This window comes from Meles meles, chromosome 16 (assembly GCF_922984935.1).
Source record: "Meles meles chromosome 16, mMelMel3.1 paternal haplotype, whole genome shotgun sequence".
Taxonomy (NCBI): Eukaryota; Metazoa; Chordata; class Mammalia; order Carnivora; family Mustelidae; genus Meles; species Meles meles.
The window spans coordinates 39,255,074-39,276,389 of NC_060081.1; positions in this window are offsets into that span (position 1 = coordinate 39,255,074).

Consider the following 21,316-nt stretch of genomic DNA (forward strand, 5'->3'; position numbering starts at 1 on the left):
GATTCACAGACCTGTACCTCTGAACCAAATAATATATTATATTTTAATAAAATAAAAATTAATTAATAAAATAAAATAAAATCTCTTGACTGCCCAGGATACACCCAGACCAATTACATCAGAAGTTCTGGGATAGGGTCCAGATGTCAGGACTTTAAAACTCCCCAGGCAATTCTGGTTGGAACCAGGAAGAGCCCTACAGTAATCTTCCATATTCTCTCCCCTGATCTACCTCTCACAGCCTTTGATTCCCTGCCTGTCCGTCCTTCACCTCTGTCATGAAGCTGGACCCTGGATTCTCCTGTTGGAAAGATACTGTGAGCTTCTTGTCAGAGAGGGAATGGTATTCTGCACACAAAGCAAATTTGGCTATCTTTGCTGAGCCTGCAAAACTGTGAGCAAGCTACAACCCTCCAATTGTTTTAGTCTTATCTGATTTTTCAGCAAAATACACATAAGTTCAAGCAGCTGCTGCTATCAGAGCACAGCTGGGACACCAGCAAAGGCCACCAGGCCACCAGCGCCAAGAAGACCAAGGCCAGAACAAATTCCCACATGCACGTAAGCATCCTGGTTGTCAGTGCAAGAACTCTCTTTTATGTTGCACCTTGCATTCTTCTAAAAGTCACTAAGAATAAAAATTTGAAGGGAATTGTTCCATTCCAATTCATATCCTATTCAAATGTCCTTGGATCTCACCAACAAACTTCTGTGCAGTGAGCTAGGCCATATTATGATTTCCATCTGTTGTGAGCTGAATGCTGACCTCAGTCCTATTCCCAGCTCCTAACCCTGCAACCTGCAGAGATGACTTTATAAGGCAAATGGTGCAATTAAATTAGGGATATTGAGAGGAATCACCTAATCTGGATTATGCTGGTGGGTCCTACATGCAATCATATGTATCTTTATAAGAGAGAAGGACAGATATTGGAGTGATGAGGCCACAAGCCACCCCTGAAAGCTGGAAGAGGCAAAGATCATGTTGGAGGTCCTTGGAGAGAGAGTGGTCTCGCCAGCACCTTAGCCCTGTGAAACTGATTTCAGACTCAGGACCCCAGAACTGTGAGCAAATACATTCATTTTGTTTAAAACAATTAGTGTGTGGTAATTTATTGCAGCAGCCATAGGAAGCGAACACGGCCCCTTGTCTCCAAATTCATGGTGTATTCCACCAACATTCCCAGGATGCCAGCCATGGATAAAGTCACTGGGATCGAGGAAGGAATCAGCCAGATGCAGTCCCTCTTCCATGGAGTGCTTATCCCAGGGAGGTAGGCAGCAGCAAGCATTCTCACAAACGTGGAAGTCAAGGCAGAGGCTGGCAAGTGCCATGAAGGAAATCAAGCAGGGATAGAAAAGAGAGTGCCCGGGGGCAGGGCTGCCGAAGGGTCAGAGGAAGGAAGGCAGGTGACATTGTATATGGTCACCAGATGTGGTCGCCTCTAGGGGGATGATGTGTGAGCTCAGACCCAAATAGGACAAAGAATCCAGGCAAGGAAAGATGAGCCCAGGACGACCCAGGCAGAAGTGACAGCGCTGGGTGTGGTGCAAAAACAATGAATACTGTTACGCTGAAAAGAAATTAAAAAAAAGAAGAAGAAGAAGAAAATGTGACAGCGCTGCAGAGCCCTAAGGCAAGCAGGAGCCTGGCTTGCTGGAGAGAGAGCCACAGGCACATTAGCAAGGACCTAGTGGGGAAGTGAGGGCAGGAGGTTGACTGGAGACCGAGTAGGAGTGGCCTTTGATTCTAGGGGCACAGGGTCCAGCAAGCAGTGAGTCAGAAGTGCCCTGCAGTACTTAACACCCTGAGTTTGTTCCCCACACAACACAGAGCAGAAGGGACAAGAAAGGAACAGCCACAACATGCCCAGGTCCAAGGGATTCTTCTGTAGGAAAAAGAAGTGAGAACTTGGGGTCAGTGTTCTTGGCGCAGAAGCCAGCTGTTTCCATAGATCTGTCCCAGGCCATCTGCTAACTTATGTTATGAAACTCGTCATTCAGGTCCTGACACGGTGGGTCTTGCATAAAGAATGTGTGTTTTTCTAAAGCGCTCCCATGTCTTGCTGACGCTGCTGGCCCGACGGCCATACGGTGAGAGCCACCGATAAGCTGGACGTCAGATAAGGAAGGCTGGCCCTGGAGTCGGCTGGAACTCTGGGCAACTGATTGCCTTCCCCACAGTTTCATGAGTATAAAACCCGGGGTGTGCAGCGGGTGAGTTTCCTGGGAGCAGTTGTCCTGTCCATGCGCAGCCCACTGTGCCCAGCCCACTGCTGCTTCTCTGCGGTGATGGATTTCTTTGACTTCATTTCTAAGCCACGGTGAACTAATGCTTTTGTAAAATACAAAGTCACAGGCTTGGACATTGCAGCAATGTTTAAGTGCCACGAAGGTTTCTACCTGCTCATCTTGTCACCAACAGGTACCAAAGAGCTCATGGCCTGCCACCAGCCCCTGTGCCACTTTGAGCAGTCCCACCCTAGAGCCCCCGTGTCCTCAAGAGGTCTTCCACGTCTGCCCTGAGCACAGCCCAGTGCCTGGCACTAACCAGGCACCAGGGAGGAATAGAGTGGACATTTTCTCCAGGACTGCACTCTGAAAGGAAATGTGAACCTGCCAGAAAAGGACAAGGGAGAGTTGCAGCCTTATGTCTTTTCACATAAAGGCAAGGGTGGAGGGCAGGCAGAGGCAGATGCCACCCCTCCATCCCGAAGCCCAGTCTTCAGGACATCGTTCCCCATGGCTAGGACAGATGCTTCTGGAGGCAGCAGGAGGCACTGGGGCTCAAGAGAAGAGCCCTGACAAGACCCACCTGAGGGGAGCTAAGTCACATCTCCAACACAACAGCCCCAAGGTGTGCCTACATCCCACAGAGTCAGGCCTGCTGGGCCAGGAGCTACGACCCTCAAAGGACCCCCAAATCTGTCTGGGAACTTGGGAATGCTTCTCTTCTGGACTTCTCCTACCTGCTCCCTCTCTGGGCCACCTTGGGGCACTCACCGATCCCTCACCTTTAGGGAAGGCTGAAGCCCCAGTCCTGGCATCTTTGGCAATGCTGGGTGAGCCCCGGGAAAAGCACAGGAGCCAGGACAGCGGTAGAGACATCACAGGAAGTTGAGCTGAGCTTCTTGCAGGGAGACCCCTGAGGCCATCTACCCCTCACTGATCACTGCTCCAAGGGGTGAGGCTGTGTCTGGAAGCTAGAGCCATGGGGAGTGCACTGAGCAGGGAGAAACAGAAAGCAGAGTCAGCCGAGGCCAACAGAAGGATGCTTGCTCCTCCAGGGAAGGAAGGGAGCCTTGTCTATTTTGCTTTCATTCTCACTGAATATATGTCCAAACAATAAATCAATTCCTGACTTTTATTGGCCCAGACAACATTGGGATTTTTCACTTGGGCCTTTCCATGGCCCTCAGCATTTCTCCAGTACTCTCTGAATACTAATTTAAATGCAAAGCATGGAGGGGTTATGAACCAAAATATGTCCCACTCTCAAGGCACTTAGGATCCTGCAGGTTGTATCAGTTAGCTACGACTGCATAACAAATAGCCCCAAGCTCAGAGACTACAAACCACAACAATTTGGCTTAAAAATACTCATTTTTATGCTGGGATGAGGATGCTGGGGCACCCGGGTGGCTCACTGGGTTAAGTCTCTGCCTTCAGCTCAGGTCATGATCTCAGGGTCCTGGGATCGAGCCCCACATCAGGCTGTCTGCTCGGTGGAGAGCCTGTTTCCCCCTCTCTCTCTACTGCTGCTCTGCCTGCGTGTGATCTCTCTCTCTCTCTCTCTGTCAAATAAATAAATAAAATCTTTTAAAAAATACTCATGATGCTATGGGTGAGGAATTCAGGCAGGGCTCTGTGGGGACAGCTCACCCCTTCTCCATGTGGTGCCAGCCCCAGGCCAGCTGCTCCAGCTTACCTGTGTCTAAGTCCTTAGCTGGAATGGCTCACATCTTGGCCTGGGTTCTCCTCTCTGTGGCCTCTCTTTTGACATTGGTGTCTCATCCTCCAAGGCCTTTCTCTCCAGGCAGATGGTGTAGACTTCTTCCTACGTGGCTGGATTCCAAAAGAGAAGAAGCAAGCATTTTTTAAAAATGACTGAGGCTGAGTCCCATTTCCAGCTGAGAGAGTCAGCCTACTTTACTTGGTGTTGAATGCAGCCGAGGCATCAGACATTTCAGTCTCGCTAGGTGCTTCTGTGCTGAGCAGCCAAGGCTAAGAACCCTGGCTCTGGCCCCGCATACTTCCAAGTGTGTTTCATGCTCCAGCAGCAAAGGCTGCTGGGAGTTGGTTAGAAATGCAGAATCTCAAGCCCCTCACAGCAGGTGTTTTGATGTGTGTGGAACGAGGACTGTCACTGAATGTGGCAAATTCAGCCAGAAAGAGCCACGCTGGAGCTCTGGCTTGCATGCTTCTCTTTGTCACAGGTGCTCTGGACGAGATGCCTTCATGTGACCCTGAAGAAAGGTGTTCCCAAGGGCCATCGGGAGAAATAAAGATGGGAAGAAACAGGCCTGTTCATTGGAACTTCAGGGAGATGAGAAGACAGAGGAAGGCAGATCATTTGTGCTGGAAGCAGATAAGGCAGGTGGCAAGGAGATTTAAGGTGCTTCTAGCTTCCTATTGGTGTCAGATCAATGCCTTTATTTCTGTGAAGCAGACAGTGTGTTCCAAAGTCCTGGCCCTCCAATTCTTTCCCAGGCAGCGGGGATTTCTGCAGAAAAGTCACACACCCTTGCAGATGGAAGCCCGCTGGATTCTTCCTTCACATTCACTCCAATCTGATACCCCCCAATGTCCAGTCGTGGCTCTCTCTGTGGCACACCCATGCTCCCCACCCACCCCTACCCCCACCCAGCCCCTCAATATTTCTCTCCTACACCTTTGAGAGTTCCCTCCCATCTCTCTGTCTCAGATCCTCCAACCCAGCTTGCAAGCCCTGGACAGTGTCACCCCATCACAACTCTGAATCAGGGGCAGAATGAAGCTCAGTCTCCTTGGGGTGGCACTCAATGCCTGACAATAACCTGTTCTTCCTCCTCCCCAGTCTGACCCCCACCAGCCTCCTCCTCCCCCATGGCAGGTGCTTGCAGTTCCCTCAACAGGTGGCACAGCTGGAGAATCTGTGGCCTCTTTGCATGATCATTCCCTCTGCAGGCATAGCCTTCCCTCATCTCAGGGTCACCCGGATGCTTCCTGGGAGCACAATGGGGAGAAGGGCGCCCCTGGAGTTTAAACTTGGTGGTACAGCATTTGTGTCCCGAGGTCCAGCTTTGGTGGCTATTGGCCCTTGAAGCCGACTCTGACGAGAGGGCTTCTCAGGAATGCTCCCGCCTAGCTTTCTCCGAACCCATGTGTGCCTCCAGAACTACACTGTCCAGTACAAATGCTATGGGCCACATGTGACTGCCAAGCACCAAAAATGCGGCAAGTCCCCGTTGAGATGTGCTGGTAAGGGTGAAATGCACACCAAATTTCAACAACCTTGTGCAAAAACAGAAAGAATAAAATAGCTCATAAAAAAATCTTTACATAGATTAGATGTTGAGATGATATTTTGGATGTATTGCATTAAATAAAATTGAAATTGATTTTACCCGTTCTTCTCTGCTGTTTTTATTTTTTTAATAAATTCCTTAGAATCATTTTTTAAAAGATTTTACTTATTTATTTGAGAGAGAGAGCATGAGAGATTGGGGGGTGGAGGACAGATAGAGAGGGAGAAACAGACTCTCCACAGAACAGAGAGCCTGATGCCAGGTTCAATCTCAGGACCCTGGGATCATGACCTGAGTCAAAGGCAGATGCTTAACTGACTGAGTCACCCCGGTGTCTCTCTCTTTTATGTGGCTAGGAGAATACTTAAAATTACTTGTGTGGTTGCCTTTTTTCTTGCTGGACTGCACTGTTCTAATGGGTTATTCTCCCTGAACCCCTCTGTATTAGGTGTAACCTAAAGCAAATTATTTAACTTCTCAGAAACTCAATTTCCTTCTCTGTAAAAGGCAGACAGTGTGATTCCTGTCTTTAAGGGTGAGAAAGGAAGATCATGCACCCAGCATATTATCAGAGCTCTATCAGTGTCATATTAGTTGTATTATAGAGAGAATTAACAGTTACAGTGACCTTGGTGGTCTCAAGGATTGCATTCACTCCTGACACCTAGAGTTTCTCAACATACATGACACGCTATAGGTGCTCCATGCTCAGTGGGTATGATGGGAGAGGAGGACATGAGTCGCAGACCAGAAGTTGACTGTCTCATTGGCACGAGCCCCAGTTCTGGTAGATGCTCCACCAGATCCTTCCACCAAGGGAAGGCTTTCCTCCCGCTTCCTCCCTGGTGGTCTAGTGGTCTAGATCTCAATCTACCCAACTCTAGCATCCACCTGTCTGACCAGAGCACCTGCATCCTTCAGCATCCCCCAAACCTTTTCTCCCAGCCTCCGGCAAATGCTCCTGGAGAAGTGCCGCCCAGCTGGGGTCCTGCAGGGAGCTGTCTTCCCCAGGAGTCATGGATCATTCTGCCTGCTTCCATTATTGTCCAACCTGAGCAACCAAAGAGATGATTTTCTCCAGCTACTTCCAGGCCCTTTTCAGAAATCTCCAAATATGAACTTCTCCAAATATGAACTTATCTCCTAATATGACCTTCTAAACCAGCAGCAAATCATTCTGGATAAATGTTAGTTTGATTTCTGGGAAAGAGAATCCCAAGGTTTGTCTGCAGAAAGTGGAACAACATCAGTGCTCTGAAACTTGAGTGGGTAGAGCAAGGATGGACAAAAACCCTGGAAGTCAGTGCCTTGGGCATAAGCCTGAATTTGCCCTAGGAGCGTGGTTGGGATCTGACTGAGTTGGACTTGAGTTTGCAACATGGTATTGCTGCCCAGTGAGTTCTCCCATCCTGATGAAAGTCAATGGGATTCTAGGTTGGATAGTGTCCATGCATGGCCCAGTTCATTCTGAGGTCTCCATAGCCACACCTTCTGGGGAAAGTAGACCCTGCAACACTTTTTATGGAAGTCAATTTCCTGGCAAAGAACAAGAGTCAGAGGCTGGAAAAGTTTGTAGACACAGCAATCAGAACTCAGGGCACATCCCTCTCAAGACCAACTGCTGCCCAACCAGGGTCTGAGGATTCAGAGCCACAATATCTCGGGGCCATGGGCAGTCATAGTAACCATTAGCCTGATTACCTACTCTAGCCATGGAAGAACTGGAGCCCAGAGATGGGAAGAAACATTCCCAAAGGTGACTGACTGTGCTGGAACCCACCCCAGATTTCCTGACTCCCAGACCAGTGCCCTAACAGGATCCTTGCAAGAGAAACATCCTTGGTCCCAGCTTCTGTTTGTCAACATACAGATGACAGTAAATACAGCCCCCGAATACCTCTCACACCACCTATAATACATTGTTAAAGACTCACTGATCTGAATAATTGTGGTCCTGGGTCAGTTTGCAAATATCCCAATGGAAATATTAATTCTCAGTGATTCATATTTTTAGGCATTGTCTTCCAGGAAGCTGAAAGCCCGACAGGCAAGGGATGGTGTGGTTCACAGGGAGTGTTGTATGGAGGGAAACAGAGGAAGAGTCATCATAGGCATGGGGCACCAGGGGCAAAAAATTGAGGGGAGCCCTTTGGAAGCCAGAAGACCAACTGTTGAGTCACTAAGTTGGAACAGGAAAGTGGCTTCCTAAATCATGGATAAAGTAATTGGCTCCAATCCTGTCCTCCTCCCTGTACCCACACCCTTGTTCTTACAACTTTGCAGTGCCTCCCACTAAGGCAGAGGGGACTTCCTGCCCCTGATTTGAGCTCAGTCACAGCCTTGCTTTTGGCCAATGGGATATGGGCAGAAGTGACAGTGTGTCTGTCCCCAGCCTCTTGGACTTCTGCCATCACTGTGAGCTCAGCACCCTCCCACCGATGGCTGCCATTCGACCAGTCTGGCATGCAGAATTAACCCAGGTGGAACAAAACCTGAGCTGTGCTGGCAGCAAAGAGTCCAGCGCAGCTGGTCAGGCAGCATGGAGCAGAGCCGGCCTCCAGCCGACCCTGACAGCACAAGGCTGATGCTGGTCAGGGCCCATTGGTGCCTCACCTTCTAGGGCGATGGTGACATTTGGGGGAGAGGAAGCAGCCAATGGATGGGTGATCCAAACAGGAGGAAGGCCATGAACAAAGGCTTGGGGGTGGGAAAGGACAGTAAAGATTTTTAAAATGAAGAGCTCAGAGCATTGGGAGCAGTGATATCTAAAAAACTTTCTTCAATAACTGAAATGTCCTATATCTGTGCCAGCCAGTGAGAGAGCCACCAGCCATGTGGGGCAACTGAGGGCTTGAAAGGCAGCTAGTGCTAACGCCCAGACAGTGCAGCTCTGGATGGGTGGGTACAGGCAGGGCTCAAGTAGGGTGAGCCTGGAAATCCATTTTGCTCAGTAGAGTGTCTGAGCTCAAGGGGCCCAGCAATTTCATCAGAACTCGCTATGGCCAGGCCCTACATGCAGCGCTCATCCCAGATTACTGCACTGAAGCTTCTCAGCAACCTCGAAGAGTAGTATATGCTATTGACCCATGTTACAGATGAGGAGACTGGGGCACAGGCATGGGAAGTGCTCAGCAGGGTCCCTTGAGGAACAGAGCTGGGCTAGAAGCAAGAAAGACCCCAGTGCCTTTGCATTCACTGCCTCCCCATATCCACACTGGTTGTGTGACAGACAGCTGTGTCCAAAGGCTGCAAAGTCCCTTTTAGAGGGTTTTCCTCTCCGGGGCCTGCCTCCCTACCACCCCCAAAAAAGAAGCACCTGAGAAAGGGCTCCCGGTGAGAAGTTGTTTTTATTGTTCAGTTTGTTATTGTTTGCAGAGGTGAGGCAGTCAGCTCATGGAATAGGACTGACAGGGCTGAGGGGGAAGAAGGTCAACCCAGCGGTGCCTTAAGGATCACTGCCATGAGCAACCAGGTACCTCTGACTTGTCCCCTCGAAACGTGGAGGAGGGGTGTCTCCTCCCCCAGGTCCTGTTCCTCAGGAGAGCCAAGTGGCTCCTAGCATCCCTCTAGCTGAGGGAAGATATCAGCAGATCATCCCTGACCTGATCTCACTGTTACTACCAACAGGGGGGAAAAAGAAAGTGGCCATACTCTATGATTCCGCTCACATGAAATGTCCAGAACAGGCAGACTTGTACAGTCTGAGAGCAGATTAGTGTTTGTCAGGCACTGGGGGAGGGGAGTGAGCACTAATGGGTACAGGGTCCTCCATGGACTGAGGGCAAGGTTCTGGAAAAAGATAGTGGTAATTGTTGGTGGTGAATTCATGCTATGTGAATCTTAACCTCAATTTTTTAAAAAGTGGGCTGAAAAGAATATCGTGACAGAAGAAAAGCATGACCCATGGCCTGGCTCTGCCCTCAGCTGTGGGTCCCACCCTGGGGCAGGGCCTATTTAGTACCCCAGCTACAACACCCCCCTGCTCAGCCATGCCTTCTGTCTTCCACTTGGTATGGCCCAGCTCTGTTCTGCCCGCTGAGGCCCAGCATCACCAATCAGCAATGTCACTTTCAGCCTGGCCCTCTACATGGAGCTGCATCTAGCAAAGGGGACAGTGGGGGTAGGGGTGGGGGTGCAGAACTGGGACAAAGGAGAATCATACAACAAACTACAGAGAACTTCTCCAGCTGCCAGAATCTAGCCCCTCCATCCTGAAAGAAATCGCATGCACCAAAATACTTATATTTAGACAGGAAAAGATTTCACAGGATTTGACAAGGTCACATGATGTCACTTCACTGAAGCGGTTCCAGAGATGACAAAATAAAAGCATCCGGGGAGGTTGGCTTCTCCCTGGAGATATTGAGGAACTTAACACTCACAATGGGAGGAAAGGGGGCTGGGAAGTGTGATTCCAGACACTAGATTCTGCCTGCATGGGGTGGCTTTGGTGACATTGTCCCCTAGTTTGTATTGTGGTCTTAGCAGAGACCGTGTGTCACGTCTAAATATAGCTAGGAGACTATTACACAGAATTCTTCAACAGGAATGCAGAAAGAAACTGCTCATCGCAGTTGAGCCTGGCTTGATTTCACAATCAAATGAAGAGCCTTTTTCACGTCTATGAGTCCTGAACTGACTATTAGTGCCAGCAGCTCTGAGAGAGAGGCAACAAGCTCACCCCACACTCAATTTTCCACAGCAGTCTTCCTGTAGGTCTTCCTGGTAAAAAGAAGGAGAAGCCAGCACAAAGCTAAACCATTTCAAGGGAATACCGTGGACCCTAACCCAGTCACCAATCTGGCTTAAGAAGTAAGAAAAGTCCATGATTATGAGTCTTTGCCTGCTCTCTCGTGTGCTGGATTTCTTTCCTGATGTGGAATTAGTTTTGATCTATGAAAGTACATCAGAGAGACCGAGGTTCAAGCCCTGGCTTTGCCGCATGTTAGCTGTGTGTGACTTTGAACAAGTGACTTCCCCTCTCTGTGCCTCAATTTCTCATCTGAGAAATAACGATAATACTAGCAGCTTTCTCAAAGGGCAATAAGAAAATGAAATGAAATCATTCAGCATCCAAAAATTCTTAATTGAGCATTTACTATGTTCTAGTCACTATTCTAGGTGCTCAGGACATGCCAGTGAAGAAAGCAAAGACCCTTGCCCTCATGGAGCTCATGTTCAAGTGTGGATAGATTAACAATAAGCAGTAAACCCAATAAACAAGTAAATTACGTAGTATGTTACAGGTGATAATTGCTACATAAAAGGGAATATAGAGAAGGTAAGGGAGAAGGGAAATGGCCACATACCCTTCGCTGCTTCTCCCAGGGAGAAGTGCGAGCTAATTCCCACCTCCTTGTAGCAGGGCTTCCCTTAGTGACTTGTTGACCAAGAAAAAATGGCAGAGAGTGATCTGGGGATTCCATGGAAAGGCGAGATCAGAAGAAGCATCGTAGCTTCCTTCTGGATCTCTTGGAACATTCTCTCTGGGAGCCCCATTCTACACACTGGTGCTATGTAGGTGCTCTGGTCAACCATCCAGCTGAGCTCAGCTTTCCAGTCATACCATCAAGCCCCCATACAAGGGGTGAAGCCATAAGGACCCTCCAGACAGCCCATCTGCACCCTGACAACAACCAAATGACCTGAACTGATGGGTGTGGTGCAGAAGAATTGGTCGGCCACGTCTGGCCTGAATTTCTGACCCACAAAATTATGAGATATGATCAAACCAATCTTTAAATTTCATAAAACATATTTTAGTAGTTTTAAGCCACTAACTTTTGGGATATTTTGTTACATAGCAAGAGAACAGGATGGTAAGTGGGGCTGGGGTATGACGCATATGAAAATGCTAGGCCAGTGGCCACAAAATGGCATCAGATATTAGTATCCCTGTTAGTATTTTTCACTAGCCTTCCCTTTTTCTTTTTTTTTTTTTTAAGATTTTATTTATTCATTTGACAGAGAGAGAGATCACAAGTAGGCAGAGAGGCAGGCAGAGAGAGAGGAAGGGAAGCAGGCTCCCTGCGGAGCAGAGAGCCTGATGCGGGGCTCGATCCCAGGACCCTGAGATCATGACCTGAGCTGAAGGCAGCGGCTTAATCCACTGAGCCACCCAGGCGCCCCTAGCCTTCCCTTTTTCAATGAGAACTATTTCAAAACTGGGGCTTTCTGTTAGGCACCATTTAAATGGTGTTTGTGTTTTCATACATGGGATACAGATTCTGTTTCTCCTCTTGGAGATAATGTCCCAAGGAATAAAAGTAGGCAGGGAGAGGCTCAGGCTTCAGAACTGGAGGATGGTAGGATAGGTAATGAGCTCCATTAGGCATGAAGGCATTTATGGGCAGACACTGACTTCCATACTTGAACTTTATCCCCAACCCACCCCCACACATGCACATACACAATTTCTCACACTCAAAAATTTTCAGACTGCATTTTGAGGGACAGAGAGGTTTTCCTTGTGATAATACTATTGCACAACTCTTAGGAAAACCATTTCAGTCATGTGTCTCATTAATCCACACAAAGTTCTCGAGAGGCTGCTGTGAAGAAACCGTTGGTCACACATAACCAAAAGGGCGCACTCTCTCTCTCTCTATGTTCTGTTTTGTTCAGTTCCAAATGTTAAAGAAGGAAAACAGTCTCCCAGTACAGAATGGCTACAGCTTTTCCACCTACAAAGTCTGGAATTTTCTTGGGGGAAAATGAAAGATATTGTGGTATTGATTAATTAGCCATTTATTCCCAAGGAAGCAGAACCTTAGTAAATGATTCATGCAGTTAAAAGAAGCAAGGAAAAACACCTCACTCTAAAAGGTAAGTGAACTCAGATAGTGTTCTAATAAAAACGTAAAGGTCATAGGATGACAAGAGTCATTTGGAGATGCAGATGGAATATAAATGAAAAAAGGTGTGAAAGATGTAATTTAAAATACCAAGTGCTAGCCAGGAAAAAAAAAAGTAGGCAGAGAAATCACAGGATATGCAGCTAACTGATGATTAGCTAAATGTTTTACAGTGTTGTTTTGATAAAGGGTCCTTATCCCCTGTACCAGATCAAGTGCAGAGCCACATCAGTGCTCTAAGCTTGATGAGGGGCCAAGTCATTTCAACAGCATCCTGCCGTGCCATACTGCCACCTGATGGCAGATATTTGAATTGCAGGCATAGCATCTGAGAAATTATTCCACTTCTGGGGGTTAACATTTTATAAATCCAACCCTTATGAGATGTTGTAGTCATCATTGGAGGAGTCACTGAAATTTGTATGCAAAAATATACGATGTTCCCAGTAAGGTTTTTTAAGAGATTTATTTATTTATTTGACAGAGATAGAGATCAGAAGTAGGCAGAGAGGCAGGCGAGAAAGAGGGGGAAGCAGGCTCCCCACCGAGCAGAAAGCCCAATGCAGGGCTCGATCCCGGGACCCTGAGATCATGACCAAAGCTGAAGGCAGAGTCTTTAACCCACTGAGCCCCCCAGGTGCCCAAGGATACACCTTTAGTAACACCACAGTGTCTAGCCCAACAGAGATTCATATTAATGCATATGCATTAAATGAAGAGCAACAACCCTTGGTAACCTTGGTAGTATCCAGGTAGACCAGATGGATACCATCTCAGAGCAGAAGAACACCTACATAGAGAGTCAGTAGTCAGGAATAAGGAGAGAAATATGGCTACTAACGTTAACCCCAAGCAAAATATCTTTCAGCCTGAAATTAATCAAATGCCAAGAGAGGACCAGATTCCCAAAAGGAAACAGCTGACAGAAGTCAGCTATTTATCCTCAGTCCACAAACAGTTGCCATCCTCTTGGTTCATAAAGGCAGCAGCAATGAGTGCTGAAGACTGTGCTCTGGTTTTATGTCAACATTTTCCCTGAAAAGCAGAGTGCCTAACAACTCTCCTTCCATTTTGCCTCCCAGCATCAGGGTATTGTATGTAGCAGGCAAGGATCAAAGTACTTTCCACTGAGGTCTAGCTAATCAGTGGCACTGTTGGAGATCTACCCACCCCATGCATTGGAGGAAATGGCAGATACCCCTACCCTACCCGGATATAGCAGAAAAGCACCTGCACTACTAGTCGCTGCCTGTGTAATCTGAAATTAGCCACTGGTGCCATTTGCCTCCTATATTTCCATTCTTTATGCCTCCTTTCCTTCATGTCTTTTTCCATTTCTCTCTTCATTTCATTCTTTCTACATCCCTCTTTCCTCTTGTCACCTCTCCTTCCTTTCCCCCCACCTTTTTGTTCTTCATGCCCTGGGACCTCACTCCACTTTGAACAAAGCCTTCCTCAGTCCACGCTTCTATTTTCTCCAGAGTGAAATAGGACTGAGTGCAGACACGTCCTTGAACATCTCATCAGGGAGGAGGGATGCACACAGCTTTAAAGAAGAAAGGAGAGCAGGTTCCCTTGATTACTCCCCTGAGAAACTTTAGAACTTAGGACATTTCAAGTGGCATGAAAGAGCTGCAAGCAAGGTCACTGGAAGCTATTTCAGTCCAGCTGGGCTGTAACCAGCCCTTCTGTCCCCATCACAGGAAGCTCTCATGAGAAAACTCTGGCCGCTTCCCTGCACTGTGAGCACAAGGGCTGATGTGTCTCCCAGGCACCAGGGGGTAAAGGGTACAAGAAGCTGGTTGCCCCACAGCCTTCAAGATGCTGGAATTGGCCATAGTGACCCCTGATGTGAATGACCTACAAACAAGACCAGCATGCCCTAATGTGGTGCAAATTCCCAAGCCTGCTTGCACCTCAAAATAACCTAGGGAACATGCAAGAAACATTTAGATACCAGGACCCACCTAGATATACTAAATTAGACTATCCAGGGTTGGAGTCTGAGCAGCCAGGCCAACCTGGTTAGCCAGAGGTTAACCTTCTGCTAATCTCTGAGAACCACTGCCCTGAAAGAACTTTGCATCTAGGAGTGGAAGAGTGTTGAAACCTAACTCCCAGAGAGGTCCCTGGCCAATGCTTTCCAATTCCATTCACATCCTCTGTGTGTGTGTGTGTGTGTGTGTGTGTGTGTATAAGATGTATAGTTTTTTGGCCTGGTTTGCACATTTCTAAGTAAGCAAAACGGACCCACCATGACAAAGTGCCCGATCCCTCTCTACCTCATGGACTTGGACTTTTCTCTAAGCCCAGCTCAGTGAGGTACATGTTTGTGACTTCTCTCACCCTTCCTTGTTGTCCTTGACAGTTGCTCTAACCTGGTTTTAGGTAAACAAGCTGTGGAGACAGCATCGTGAGGTTTTTTTCCCTGTCCTCACCCCACAGGCATGGATGGCTCAGTGTATGGCCATCGGGACACAATCCTTCTTGCCTGCTCCATCATCAAGAATGGTAGGATGTCCTGAAGCTGAAGTTGAAGAGCTCAACTTCTCATCTGCCCCTCAGAGATGTGCTGCCCACCCCCTATGGCCGAGGGCAACACGAACATAGAGCATATGCGTAAAGAGGAGAGTGCTGTTTACAACTGCTTTGGGCAAAAGCTTTTGCCCTCATGAAGGAGGGCTTTAGACCTAAACCCAGTGGCTTCGGGATATTTATAAGCAGCAGAATCATGTTTATAAGTTTCTTACTTGGGAATCCCATGCCCTAAACAGATAATGAAGAGCTGTCCCCAATGCCAAAACTCTTCCTATGGCCTCTCCTCCCTCCACACACATAGCAGTCCCTTTGTCTCGCATGGAGCTCTCAGCTTCCATGACACCTAATTCTAACCACTGTCCTGATCTTTGCTGCCCTTCTCTCTCATTCAGTGGCTTTTGGGGGGTTCAGGCATATGTGTGAAAGCAGTAGAATGGAGGATCATGGCCATTTATCAGAAGAGATCAAAAGAACGAAACTATGTCCCTTATCTAAGGTTCTTCAAAAGGAAGGACTTTTTAAAAAAAAATTTTTATTTTTTTATAAACATATAATGTATTATTAGCCCCAGGGGTACAGGTCTGTGAATCGCCAGGTATACACACTTCACAGCACTCACCATAGCACATACCTTCCCTAATGTCCACAACCCCACCACTCTCTCCTTATCCCCTTCCCCCCAGCAACCCTCAGTTTGTTTTGTGAGATTAAGAGTCTCTCATGGTTTGTCTCCCTCCCGATCCCATCTTGTTTCATTTATTCTTTTCCTACCCCTCAAACCCCCCACATTGCATCTCCACTTCCTCATATCAGGGAGATCATATGATAATTGTCTTTCTCCAACTGATTTATTTTGCTCAGCGTAATACCCTCTAGTTCCATCCACATCGTCGCAAATGGCACGATTTCCTTTCTTTTGATGGGAGGACTTTTGAGACAAGAACTTAGATAAATATTATTTCCTTAAAGCAGTAACTATAGGAATGAGACAGGAGAGTAGGAAAGGTCAATAATAGGGCATATTGAGGTTGCTGCTAGCAAAGGGGGGGTTCAATCCCACTGGGAAACATACACAGTACCACCCAGAATCATCCATCTGAAAGGGGGCAGCTGGGCATTTATTCACTGACATTGGACCCTCCAGTGTGAGAGTTACCCTAGGGGCATCAACTACCCACACACACACACACGTGTGCACTACACTCACACATGTACATATGCGCGCACATGCATACCCCTGAAGCTTGGAAAGCTCTCTCTTGAGGATAAGATGTCTCCCTTAAAATCACATACTTGGTTTTCAAAATCTCCATGGAAAGAAGAGATGAGACTCTCTCAGCTCTTTCTTCATGCGAAAGCACCCATCCCATGGGCTCACTTTTGAAATCAGAAGAGGCAAGTCCCTGTACCCATTCCAACCTCTCTAAGACTTGGCTCACACATCAACACGGACGACTCCCTCCCTCTAGCTCCTCCAGGCTCTAGGCTGGGGCTGGACCATCCAGGACCCCTCATAGGCTATCAGCAGGAGGAGTCGCAGGCCCTGGCTATCCTCTGAGATGTAGCACAGCTCATTGGCAGTGAGATGTCCAGCTTGAGCACCACCCAGCCAGGGGAAGCTGGGCTGTGCATCACCTGGAAGATTTCTGAGCTCAGGTTAGTGTGACCAGGCTAAGGCTAGGATGGCTTTTCCAGTGGGAACTCTTAGACTGACTTCCCATAAATTGTTCTACTTGGTTTGAATAAAGTAAAACTTTTTCCCCCATTACCACTGCCCTCAAGTGAGATTTAACTTTTCAAAGCTGGTCTGAACAGGGGCTTGGGGAACACCCACAACAGGGTAATGGTAGGGCAAACCAACAGAATACAAAACTATGTATGCCGTGTGATACCAATTCTGCTTAAAAAGGAGAGAGAGGGGGGTGCCTGGGTGGCTTACTCGGTTAAGCATCTGACTCTTCGTTTCGGCTAGGGTCGTAATCTCAGGGTTGTAAGATGGCTCACTCAGTTAAGCGTCTGACTCTTCATTTCAGCTGAGGTTGTGATCTCAGGATTGTGAGATCGAGCCCTGTGTTGGACTCTACACTGAGCACAGAGTCTGCTTCAGATTCCTTCTCCCTCTTCCTCTGCCCTTCCTGCTCATGCACGCTCTCTCTAAAATTAATTAATTTTTAAAACGAGAGAAAAAGAGAATCACAAGATCCATTTGGTTAAGAGTCTATGCTTAACTCAGACCAATGGTTCTCAAAATGTGCTCCCTAGACCAGCAGCAGCACCACCACCTAAGAAACTTGTTAGAAATGCAAATTTTCCTCCTACCCTGGATTTACTGAATCGAAGTTATGGGGTCAGAGCCCAGCAATCTACATGATTATGAAGCATGCTGAAATTCAAGGGCCACCAGTGGGCTTAAGAGTGGGGCAGCCATTGCTCACTGGGCTAGGAGCTGGGAGGAGGCAGAGCTGCTGTCTTCTGGGAGCTGTGGTGTGGCAGCGAGGGTGAGACAAGTGCTTAAAGGGAGAACAGCCATAGGCAACCCACACAAAGGTAAGGGATCACAGGAAGGGGGTGGTAGAAGCATTCACAGAAAAGGAAAATCAAAGGAAGGTGGAAACGAAAGAGAAAAAAAAAGGCAGACTGACAGAAAAATCAAAAGAGAACAGAAGAAAAGAAAAAGAAAAAGAAAGGAAAGGAAGAAAGAAGTCCTGGTAGGGTTGGCGGGGAGCCCAGCTCCTTAAAGACCACGGGGGTTTACCAGCTCATTCTTTGAGTCTGGCCTGCTCTCAAACAAGGCCCAGGCTCGTGGGCAGGTGCTAATTTGCAAGGCTGAGCTACCAGGCCAGTACCTGCTCAAGGCAGGAAGCTGGAACCTCTTTGTATTCTTTGAAGGCTCCAGACAAATGGAAAGTTTAAAATCCAAACATTTCAGTTCAAGTCCTCTGCCAGTACCAGCTAGCAAACAGCTTCTCTGTTCTCCTGCACCAGCAGTAGAGAGGATTCAATGCCCCAAATGCTACAGAGGTTTTGATTGTATGAGTAAAGAGCAAAGCTGTAAGTCAGATATGGGGGTTTTCCAAGGCAGACATCAATTAAAAACATTATGGACCTCTCCTGAACCCCATCCAATGACACATTTTATTCAAGCTCATATATGGTGGTGTTTTTTAATCCTCTATACCAAGTTCCTCTCTGTGTCCCCACTTTGCAGTGCATTAGTTACCATGGAAATAGTGAGGCCACAGTGGGATGGGGTTAGTTTAACTGACTGACACGGAAAGTCATTTTGTGCAGGGGTTGGATATTATGTCTACCTATCTGTATTAATACTTATGTAATAATTCAACATACACTCACATCTTATACATTGTATTACAATAATTGTAAGTATATAAATATATGTAATTATGAAATCCAGGACTTTAGGGAATATCTGGTAACTTAAGGAGCTTTCCAAAGGAAATGGTACATACACTAAAGTTAAAATTCCAGGAATGTTGTTACCAGCCCAGCACACTGCCTGACCACACATTATAGTTTGGGAGAGGGACCAGCAGGCCAGAATGGCAAGGTCAATGGGAGAGCTGGATTCCTGCCCCAGGCATATACCAAAGTCTGCACATACCTGCCTGGTAACCCAGGGCGAGTTATGTCAATTCTCCAAGATGACGTCATCATCACTTGAGAGAACTGAAAGTGGTGCTAGAGCCCCTTTTCTACACATCCTAAGATTCAATGGTCTCATCCATTTCTATGGAAGACTACCCTTTTTTTAAGATTTATTGATTTATTTGAAAGAGAGAGAGCACACACGTGCAAGGGGGAAGGGGTGGGAGAAAGAGGGAGAGAGAGAATCTTAAGCAGATTCCCCACTGAGCATAGAGCCCAAAGTAGAGTTTAATCTCACCGCCCTGAGACCATGACCTGAGCTGAAATCAAGAATGGGACACTTAAGTGACTGAGCCACCCAGGTGCCCCAAGTTCACCATCTTATAGCAGGGGAGAATTTATTCATTCATTGATCCATTCATTTATGCATCCAATGGTCATTAATTAAGCATATTTAGCCAGGGTCTAAACTTAGGTGAATTCTGCCAAACGTGGAGGTATAGAGATTTTTGTTGAGCAGTATTTATGGAATAAAGAGGTCTCACAGCATGGAAACATAGTGGAACACAGTGGAAACATGGCCTTAATCCTCACTGGTTAGCTCTTATCTCTTAGCCAGAAACACAAACCTAGAGTGGGCCCCCAAATGGGCCCAATGCCACAACTCTATCAACCAGGTACTGAGCCCCAGGTGTTCCATTCAATGAGTCCACTTCAACCGACCCACTGGGGAAATGGAAATTATCTCCCAAAACTGTGTAAGTTGTCCTCTGCAACTCAAATATCCTTGCTTAAGAGACAGTCAGCAGGTCCTGCATGGTTATCTGGAAGTTCAGGTCTAAAGAGACTAATTTAATTAGATATTTCCATGGGTTTCTTTGGTCCTTGCCCTATCTTCTCTCAGAAGTAAAAAATTAGGTCAAAATGATACTCCAGATTCAAAGGTTCTTTCCTGGCCAATAATTTCCTTTTCATTTCCAAGCAGGAGATCCCAGGGCTTTCCCTCTGGGTGAGTTTATTCCAAGGATTTTAAAAGAGTCTCTGTAGACTTCTAATCTCAGGAAACAAACTGAGGGTTGCTGGAGGGGAGAGGGGTGGGAGGGATGGGGTAGCTGGGAGATGAACATTGGGGAGGGTATTTACTATGATGAGCATTGTGAATTGTGTGAGACTGATGAATCACAGACCCCTGAAACAAATAATACATTATATGTTAACTTAAAAAAAAAAAGAGTCTCTGTAAAAACCATACACTGGCCCAACTAGACATCAACTGCTTTGCTGACTCCCTTTGGTCTTGATAAAGATAAAGGCAGGGTAAAAGTCCCCATTCAATAAGGGGTCTATTTATTAATTTTTCAGTAATAGTTTGTATCAACCCGATCAAACACCGGCAAGACAGGATTTATTTTCTCCATATTTCAGGTGAGGAAAATAATGCTGTTAAAGATGAAGTAACATGCACCTTGTCACACAGCTAGTCTGAAGCATCAAGGTCCATTTGTTTGCAGAGCACAGAGCTGTGTGTTCAGCAGTGTATGAGTTCTCAACTGCCACAATAATGCTGTGTAACAAAACATCCCTAAATGCAGTAGCTTAAAATAATTATTCCTCTTATTAATAATTATTTTAATATTTATTTATGCCATTGTTATTGCTTCTGATTCTGTGGGTCATCTGGATCTTTCTGACAATCTTGATCAGGATGCTCATGCATCTGGTTGGCTGTGGCTGTTTCCAGCTAGCCTTCCATATCTGTCCTTATGGCATCAGCTGGGATGAGGGAAGATGTGACTATATTTCATGTGTTATTCACCAGTAAGGTAGCTCAGGTGTGTTCTCATGGTTTTTGCAAAAGAGAAAGCCCCAATGTATAAACATTTTTTAAGTCTCTGCTATGTTATTCATCACACGTGCTAATATCCCACTGGCCAAATCAAGTCACATGGTGGACCCAGGAATTAAGGAGTGGAGTAGAATGCCCACAAGGACATGAATGAAAAATTGAGACCATCAGTACAAGCAACCTACCACAGGTAGATATCACATTTTTAGGGCCCTTTCCAATCCATGGATGAAGGCAACACTGATATTAGGACTTTTGTTCTATTTCTGGTTTTTGTTTTTGTTTTTTAGAATTTATTTATTTATTTGACAGAGAGAGATCACAAGTAGGCAGAGAGGCAGGTAGAGAGAGAGGAGGAAGCAGGCTCCCCACCGAGCAGAAAACCCGATATGGGGCTCAGTCCCAGAACCCTGAGACCATGACCTGAGCTGAAGGCAGAGGCTTAACCCACTGAGCCACCCAGGTGCCCCTCTACTTCTGTTTTTAAGAGAAATATTTAACATTATGACTTTCATTTGTGAACAGCACTGAAATGAAGACTAAATTCTAAGGAAGATGAAAAATAAAAATTTCTCACTTAATGTGTATATGAAGATCTAGCTTTTTTTAAAAAAAACTATATCATCTTGAAAACAAATAATTTATTTTATTTCTCTAGGGTAAATTCAGAATTTCCTTTGGACCAAGTCTGGTCTAAAAAAGCAGCCAGTATCTAAATTTGAATCCTCATAAAGTCAGATATTTATAATTTCTAAGAACCCCATCCAGCCGCTGCAAATCAACTAATTTCAAAGCAAAGTTCTTTTTAACCTTCTGGAGTGAGGGTCAAATGCACATTTTTGTAGGGAAGAGAAGAAATAAGTTAAACCACAAAGCCTGGGTTACTTCTCCTGGGTTACCTGATTAAAACCAAAGATCCCAATGGCTGGGCCAGTCATGACTATATGACACTCACATGCTTTGAT